We start from the raw sequence: 9,063 nt of genomic DNA, 5'->3' as shown, positions 1-9,063 counted from the left end.
TTGTTCCTCTTCACTCTCATTTTCACTCTGTGCCACCGGAGCTGGTCCTGCTGGCTTACCTGCAGCAGAATCTCTCCCATCCTGCTTTGTTTATTGTTTCTATGGTTATTTAGATCCTTTTTTATCAGTTTAATTTTCATTACATTCAGACACAACTGCGGTTATTGTAGCCCTCCCACAAACTCTAAGAAACATGGTGTCTAACCAGATTCTGATTAGCTTGGCATTCAGTAATGCTGTGAAGAGTTATGGGGTCGTGTTTGACCAACATGTGTCCTTCAATGTGCATATCAAACAAATATGCCAGTGGGCTTTCCTGTATTTGCACAATATCTCTAAAATTAGAAACACTCTGTCTTGGGGTGACACTAAACTAGTTCGTGCATTTATAACTTCCAGGCTGGACGACTGTAATTCATTATTATCAGAATGTCCTAAAAAGTCCCTGAAAACCTTTCAGTTAATCCAAAGTGCTGCAACAAGAGTCCTGACAGGGACTAGAAAGAGAGAGCAGATTTCTCTTACATTGGCTCTCTGTTAAATCCAGAATCTAATTTAAAAATCTTTCCTTACATATTATCTTAAAAAAAAAATCATAGTACTGTAGCAGTGCACCTTGCTCTCAGTAATTTGCTGACGAGTAGTACCCCATGGCTTTTAACAATAATGAACTGGGCAGTGGTGCTTTAGCACATCCTGCTGGCTATACGTGGTTACATTTTTTTTACTATAAACTTTTTAGTACATCCAGTTGCAAGATACAACTTGTAACATTTAATTATGCTTTGGCCTGACAACCTTTTCTTTAGAATGACTCTGTCTTTAAAACAGACAATGAGCAAATCAAGACAGTGAAGAGAAAAGAAGACAGAGGAAGAGACGAATCACAGAGAAGGAAACAGGAAAGGGGACAGAGCAATGGGAGGAGAGAGTGGTTAAAGGACATACTCCCAGCGGTCACTTTGGGTGATGGAGCATGACTGACCTTGACTCGGAAATACACACACACACACACACACACACACACACACACACACGCACACACACACACACACACACACACACACGCAGGGTTGGCAGGGTGCTTCTGAGACAGGTAGGATGTTTTTGTAATCTCCACCAATCAGCTGCCTGCTAGTCTGTGTAATAAATAGGGTGTGGTGAGAGGGCAAGCAAATGAAACAAAGAGTGCGAGAGAAAGAGAGAGAGAGAGATTTGCTCTAGTTGTTTTAAATTACAGCCTGCCTTCTGTGAATAACCCTTCACCTACACAAGCGTGCCCAGCAGCCTTGGCTGGGATCTGTGAGACAGAAACATGGAGGACAGCAGGGTCCTGCTAGCTGACCAACCTTGTTATTAAGTCAGTGTGGCCAAACACAACCAAGCAGCAACATGAATTAAAGTGGCCCCCACAGCAGCCTGTCACTGGGCTGGCTGTTTCACTCCAGGACCACAACAGATGTCATCTTGATGTGTTTTTACCTTGAAATAGGTGAATAACAAATAGTTATTTCCAGGAGCACTCTGGGATTGCACATACATATACATGATACCTGGGAGTCATGGGGTTTGACTTCCATTACCGAAGAGTTAAATGGGTTCTGTTCAGACCGCCCTCGGAAGCAGCTGTTAAACCAACCAATCTGTAAACTTCAGCCTCCAACTTTATATTTCCTGAATAAACAGTAAATCATGCAACTTTGTTATGTAACTGTTTCAACATCAGGTGTAAAGAAGGTTTGCTCATTGCAGATTTAACCATTATTGCACAGGACAAGGAGCAGAAAAGAATGCGTTTCAGAGCCCAGCAGAGCACATGCCGGTCCTAAATGAAAGTGTCATGGTCCTGGGTCTTTGAGCCAGTTTTTGAGTTAGTCATAGACTTCTGGTTTGTTCTTTTCATTGGAAATTATATGTAACTTATGTTCTGGTGCTGTATTAGCTTTCTGTATTAGTTATTCTTGAGCTGTGTTTTTCCTAGTGCCTCTGAGTTTTCATTATTTGAATATTGAGTTTTGCTTCCTTTGTCTTGTTAGCTGCGATTCAGTTCAGCTGTATGTATCACCCTCCTCTTTATATATAGTCTGCATCTCCCTCATGGTGTGTGTGTTTCTATTTAGTCCTCAGTCTATTTTAACAGTTTGGTTAGCCTCTCGGTTACTGTTCTTTTTTCCCCCCCTCAGCATTAATAAAGCTGTGATTGAATTGGTTTAATTCTGCCTATCGAGTTCTGCATTCTTGGCCCACATTGCGTTTATCATACACCTGTTTCAGTGCTTTAAGATAGAGGTCTTCACTGTAGAAACACATTTAGAACTGACGTTGCTTTAAAGAATAAATGATAAAAAAATTCCATAATTTAGAAGCAATCACTGCAAAGACATCATTTCTGTGGCGCTTTATTGTCAAGCTGATACAATATGAAGGACAGTAACATTTAATAAGACTTGAATAAAAAACAGTTTCATTTACACAAGTTCAAGTTCAAATTAGTTCCTATAACACCATATTTGTTCCTAATATTAAAATTCAGTGTATCAGTCAGGTATGCCCACTTAGCTTAAACAAATTCCTTCTGCATGTGGTTGCCAGCCAGTCATGGAAACACAGTTAATATAACAATCATAAATGGTCTGGTTCCAGACCACATATACGAAGCTTGTGAAAAGCCTCTTTCAGCCATTCATGCAAGCACTTCTCCCTCGATGTCTAAGTGCTTTCCATTGCATCGGGAAACTCTGGGTTTAATATACTGAGCACAGATAATTTGACAAGCAGACTGGAGCAGCCAGGGATCAAATCACCAACCTGCTTAGTAGATGACTTGCTCTACCCAGCAAAAAAAAAAGCTAATAATTCTCATTACAAATGAGACTTGCAAACTACAAACTTGATCTACTGTAAAAATTAAATAAATAATGGAACTCTTAAAACCCCACAGACAACAATATTCTTTTACATTCTTGCTAGTTTCAATACTGCTCTTGACCTGTAATGCTGACCTACAACATGGGAACAGCAGAGTCTGGGCACTTGTCCCAGATATTGCATTGCCCCGATGCATGTGAGTTTTTGGATAGCAGTCAGTATCCAGGGTGCCTTGTGTGCCAGTGTAATGCTGTGGGTTCAAGTGCAACCTTCAGCCCCCAACTGGATGTCATTCCCACTCTGCTTGCTGGGCTTCAGCATAGTTAACCTCTGCCTTCGGTGGGGCTACAGGGTCAATATGGTGTTTTACCAACAGGAAAGTGATTCTCCGCAGCTGTCAACATCTATCAACCTCAATCAACCACACACACGCAAACATGCACAGGTAAGCCACTCAGCCGTACTCACACAGCCACGGGAACACAAACACACTGGGGTCAGCCACTCATAAAGCTGTAAACAACAGAAAATGGTGTGTGGCTGAAAAAGTGTCAGCTCAATTGGATTCTGCAAACACTGCTCTGTTTTTCCCAGCTCCTTTATTTTCTCTGTCCATGTTGATATGTCTTCTATCTTCTCTGCTCGCCTCGAGGTTTTTACTCCATCTAAAGGCTATCTGAGTGGCTGATGCTTATGGCTCTGTATTTTCCCCCCTTTTACTCACCAGTTGGGTCCCTCAGAGTTGAACCATTTTCTCTCTTATCTGTGTTGAGAGGGTGAATGGTTCAACAAGACCAAAATTGACCAAGCATTTTGAATTATTTCCTAACTGGCTGGAATACCACATATTTTAAAATCAATCAAACTCTTTTTCTGTATTTTATATGGGTTAGAGACGTACAACTATGCTCTACAGATGGGTGATTCCTAATATGGATGAAACGCAATAAGTAAAACAACTGCAAAATAAAAAAGAGATTAAAGACAATTTCAAGTAAAACAAAGGTGGAATAAAAAAATTAGAATATGTATTTAATTAAAAAACGGACTGAACGTCAAGAAAGGAATTATCTATTTATTTTGCTTTTTGTTCTTGACAAAGTTCGAGATGAAAAGTTGAGATGGCTTGGTCTGGTTTTGCAGAGCGGTGGTAGTGCGGATATCGGAGAAAAGGATGCCGACCGGGGTTGCCAGGCAGGAGGAAAAGTGGAAGACTTCAGAGAAGATTAATGCACGCAGTGAAGGAGGACATGCAGACGGTTGGTGTGTCAAAGTAGGATTGTAGGGATAGGGTGAGATGGAGGCAGATGATACACTACAGCGACCCCTAATGGGAGCAGCTGAAAGAAAAAGACTTCTAAACCATTGTCTGAGAGCAATGAATGAGTGGTCCCTACCACTTTCCAAACAAATATATATCTTTGCATGTAATGGAGATAAGTAAGACATATGCAGTTCTAGAGCGAGAACAAGCTAATACTTAATATAGTAATAAACTTTACATTCAAATGAATATGAAGTGCAGGTGTGTTCTATTGAATTTGAACGTGGCCATGTATTTAGAGTGCATACTGTCTCCAGAGAAAAGTTATTCAGTATGTTTGAATTTTGTGTGCAGGGCTTCTGTAAAATTATTAACTGTGAGATATGTACAACAGGTCTCCCAGTATATTCATTTTTATCAGAAGTGTTCATGTGACATATGGATCTGACATTTTATTGGCATAGTGTACAGTTTACTGTATTTGTATGCGTGTGTCTATATATTCATTTTCGCAGGGTCGATATAAGGTTTAGATCCGTGTTGTCTAATGGGATGAATTGTACTGTGTGTGCGAGAGCGTTGTGATTTAGACGTTCAGCTCTATATTCTCTCTGCCATCTTCATTGTTTTATCTCCCGCACACATATACGCACACCTGACAGGCCCATCGGAGCTAATAGATAGTATTTTAAATCATATTACCTCCATTACAAACTGTTTTATTGTCCCCCCATATCTGTCAACCCACTGAGTCACTATGGTATGTGTGTGTGGGTGTGTGTTTGTGGGTGCATGTGAAGAAAGACATCAAGAAACCAAGCTTTCTCCTCTGATCTGATGGTATCTGTTTAGGGGAATTGAAGTCAGCCTGCAGGAGAATGTTGGAGGAGATTGAGCTGTAGGACATAGATCAGAGAGAAAGAAGAAAAGGACAAAGGCATAACAACACAGCGAGGGACAGTAAGAGAGTGAGGACAGGAACAAAGACTAACTGATGGTGTAGTCAATGGTCCTGACCCCACTTTGTCAGAATTGTGTGTGTGAGAGAGAGATAATGAGGAAGAAAGATGGCATGTTTGGCATCATCTGAATCAAAGATCACAGAAGGGTTAGAGATGGGTAAAAGGCTGGAAAAGCTCTCATTATTAACTGGCCAATTGTTGTTACAAAAACAAACAAAAACCCCACATCTGCTTTGAGGTTTAAAACTCTTATTTTTATTTCAGTGAATAAAATTAAAATGTTTAGTGGATTATCAGCTGGGACAGTCAAGGACCTCTCAAATTTATTTCATATTACTTTCCTAATTATTTTGATTATTGTAATTATTAATTCATGGATTATATGCAAAAGACTTTCTTACTGACATCACATCCTCTTTTGCTACACTTCAGCGCTGGCCCTGTTCACTTCCACTACTACAGTCAGTCTACAAACCAAAGGTTTCATACTCACCCTGCTCACTTGCCTGCCCTCCTGCCCATCGTGACTCTCCAGGATCCCCCCTCTGGACCTCCTGGAACAGGACCATCTCCTCCCATCATGGCCACCCTCTCCAGAACTAATCAGTCTCAACCTGCATGTACGCTCACCCCACTGCAGTACGTACTTACCTCTAGCCATTCTCTCGCCTTCCTGCCAAGTGACCTCTCTCTCCTCCCCGTTCTGTCGCTCTCGTTGTGCTCCCCATCTTCAAACGTTTCTCCGCCCTCAACCTTCCCCGGCTGTGGGTCCCCTGTTTAGTTTTTAGTCCCCTGAGTTCATGTTTTTGTAAATAAACCTTTAAATAGTTTACACATGTATTGAGTGTGCTTTTAGGTCCAAACCTCGCACGATCCTCCAGTTCTTGACAGCAGACGCACACGTGGAACGCTAAAAAGAGTTCTAGAGTGGCAGAAAAACATTTACAGGTTGGTTTCTAACTTTTTAATCCGATTTCTTTTTTTTCAGTTGCATTAATTCTAGAGCACCTTATAAGTTAACTGTAAATTCAGACATGTGTGGTTATGATGAAAAGAATAAGACCAAACAAAACAAGGCAAACAGTTTTTAAAGGTAAAATAAAAATTAGTAAAAAGCGGCCAGTTATACTCTGGACCCCACAGGATTCAAGCCATGAAACGCCACTGGAACCTTTCAAAATCTGCACACAAAGACTGCACTGGGTATCCTTTTCTGGGCAGAGCATACTGTAAGGTTTCCAGAAAGGGACCCCAATACAAGACTCTAAGGGAGACTAGGTAAACAAAAAAAGTTTTTATTTAGGTAGAAGACTAATTTTCAGAAGTTAAAAAATGTCCTCCAAAAACCCCCGACTAAAATCTAAGACATTACTAGGACCAGGAAGACAGAGGCTATTTATATATTTAAAAATCCCAAAAACAAATAAAATCCCCTTTCTTGTCCCTGTGGGGGTCTTTTATCCTTCAAGTGTGGGTCCTCTTACTAGTGGCCTGCAGGGGAGGATCTAGAGACATTTTCTTAGGGTGGCAAAGAAACCAAATGGGGCGGCAAAATCAAAGCCTTTTTTTTTCCAAACACATGCAGGCGGTTACATATGGTTAAAATGATTCAAATGCAGTAAGTATACTGCTTTTCATATAAATATAGTCTATAACGTAATTATTTTCTGTAGCCCACATAATTACACACTTTAGTTACATAAAGCATGTGATGCTATGTACTGTATATCCTGTATAATAAATAAATATGTAGCCCAACAAGTATAAAATCCAGAAAGCTACACAACATGGGGCGGTTCATTTACAAACACAAGTCTAACTTAAGTTTCACACTGTTAGAAAACAATCACATTGTTACAGCTTAAATTACACAAAATGTCAGAAATCTGCACAGTCATCAGCAAAAATGTAAACAAATTTTTCACGATTTGTTGCATTAACCCTCTGAGGTCCAAAATATAACTGCCTGTTTTTGACTCCTTTTGAGTTTACGTTTGTATTTCACCTTCAAATGGCTTCATTTTATTTTCCCCCTTGCTTTACTTGGTATCATTCTTTTCAGTTCAGCCTCACATGTCTGAATGTAGTTGTTTTTCACTGACATACTGTATTAATATTACTGATCTGAAATCACAAAAAAAAACTTAAAATCCTAGTAGTATCTTTTTTTTTACTGTAACAAAACACAGACATGTTGAGTAAATTATTTTTATAACTTGAAATGCAAATACAAATTGTACATTTTGAAAACTTATGCAACTATTTATCTAAAAATGCAGCCAATGTTTTTAAATTTTGTACAGCCATTTAAAAATATTACTCTAACCAAAATGAATGAACAATAAGGTGCCGCAATAATATGCCTCACAAATTGTGTGCCAGAAAAAAAAATGTTTGTCCACCACAAGATAAGATAAGATAAGATAAAACTTTATTAATCCCTCGGGTGGGTTCCTGCAGGCCTGACAACAGGAGGTGTATCACTCCACTGGACAGTGTTTACATTGCAATGTGCCTTTGTGATATTCATTAGTGCCCTCACTGACACACAAAACAAAACAACGACTACACAACAGACTAATTACAGAAGACAACACAGCACACTAACTATACACTCCACGCCAAACGTCGCAAATCTCCCACATCTAAAAACTCTGTCTCTCTCTCTCGCTCTGTCTCGCTGCCGTTACTATCTCTTCCAAAACGCCCCCCTCTTCCTAAACAACCAAATCCCACGTGTTGACTCCCCCCCCCCGAGCTCTGGATTTACTGGCCTGTAATTAAAATTTAAAAACCGGTGTATACTTTGAAGTCCGAACTTTCAACACGGGCTGAAAGATTCAGCGTGGTTGCAGCTTGTTGCCTTGTCAGCTTAAATCAGTCATGTGATTTGGAGGTCTGCGGACCCCACGGGTTAATAACACTCACCTTCATTCCATTTCCAGAGTGTAACAACCACCTGTGTGAAATCTGAAATTCCCATGGTGTTGCACAAAATGTGCTCTGGCACAATCATAAGCATCGCTTGTTACTGAAAACAAGGAAAAAGCCCGCCTGTGCTATGGGCTGAACCATTTGTCAATGGTGGAGGGGGGTGACACTATACAATATATTCAGTTTTAGCATTTATATTCACTGTTAACTGTAACTATGCTCAAAGTGTTAATGCTATCTTACTTTAATAAACAACACTGTCACTGTCATATGCAAAACTAGGCTGGCACTTGGTGTGGCAAGAGATCATTTTAGGGTGGCACCTGTCACCTCATGCCACCCTTCTAGATCCGCCCCTGGTGGCCTGGGGGCTTGAGGTTTCTGCGCACTATCCTCCTAGGAACTATTTGCTGTTCCTAGCACTGTGCTCTTCTGGACAGAGATCTTGATGTGGTTCTTGGGATCTGCTGGAGTCCCTCGCATAGCCTCAACCACCCAGGATATACTTGGCAGAGATGTTCTTGTATACTATGCCAGCCACTTGGTAATAGAGTTCCATGTATGCTCTGCCTGTCAGCAACTTGCATCCTGCTGTTATGTTAATGTTGCATCCACATCTTCAAGTAGACCTCCAGTGGGTACATCACGTAGTCTTGGTAATTGGCCATGGAGGGTCAAGGTTTCCAGCTTTGCTATGATCCTATCTTTCATGTTAGCTGCTCTTGCATTTAACACACCTTCAGTTGTACTTGGGGCTTGCGACCCAATCTTTGGTAGGGGTGATGATATAGTCCCCCTGACCTGACGTATTGCCTCCCCCTTGCTAGATTTTGTGTTGTACTTCATCAAGCTCCAGTTGCGACAGCAGTTGCCTCTTCTAAATGTTGGAACATTGAGTTAGTAGTTGTTTTGCTATCAGTCTAGACGATGGGAAAGATTCAGTAGGTCCCACATCCTCTCCATGCAAGCCCGTCTGGTTGGGTTACTTGCATAGTAGCATTCCATTGCCCTGTTCACAGCCCTTGCCCATTTGTG

The sequence above is a fragment of the Mchenga conophoros genome, linkage group LG2 (genome assembly GCF_057382185.1).
Source record: "Mchenga conophoros isolate Kocher_MC1m ecotype Shallow Benthic linkage group LG2, M_conophoros_male_GT1.1, whole genome shotgun sequence".
NCBI classification, from domain to species: domain Eukaryota; kingdom Metazoa; phylum Chordata; class Actinopteri; order Cichliformes; family Cichlidae; genus Mchenga; species Mchenga conophoros.
This window is presented reverse-complemented; position numbering follows the sequence as displayed.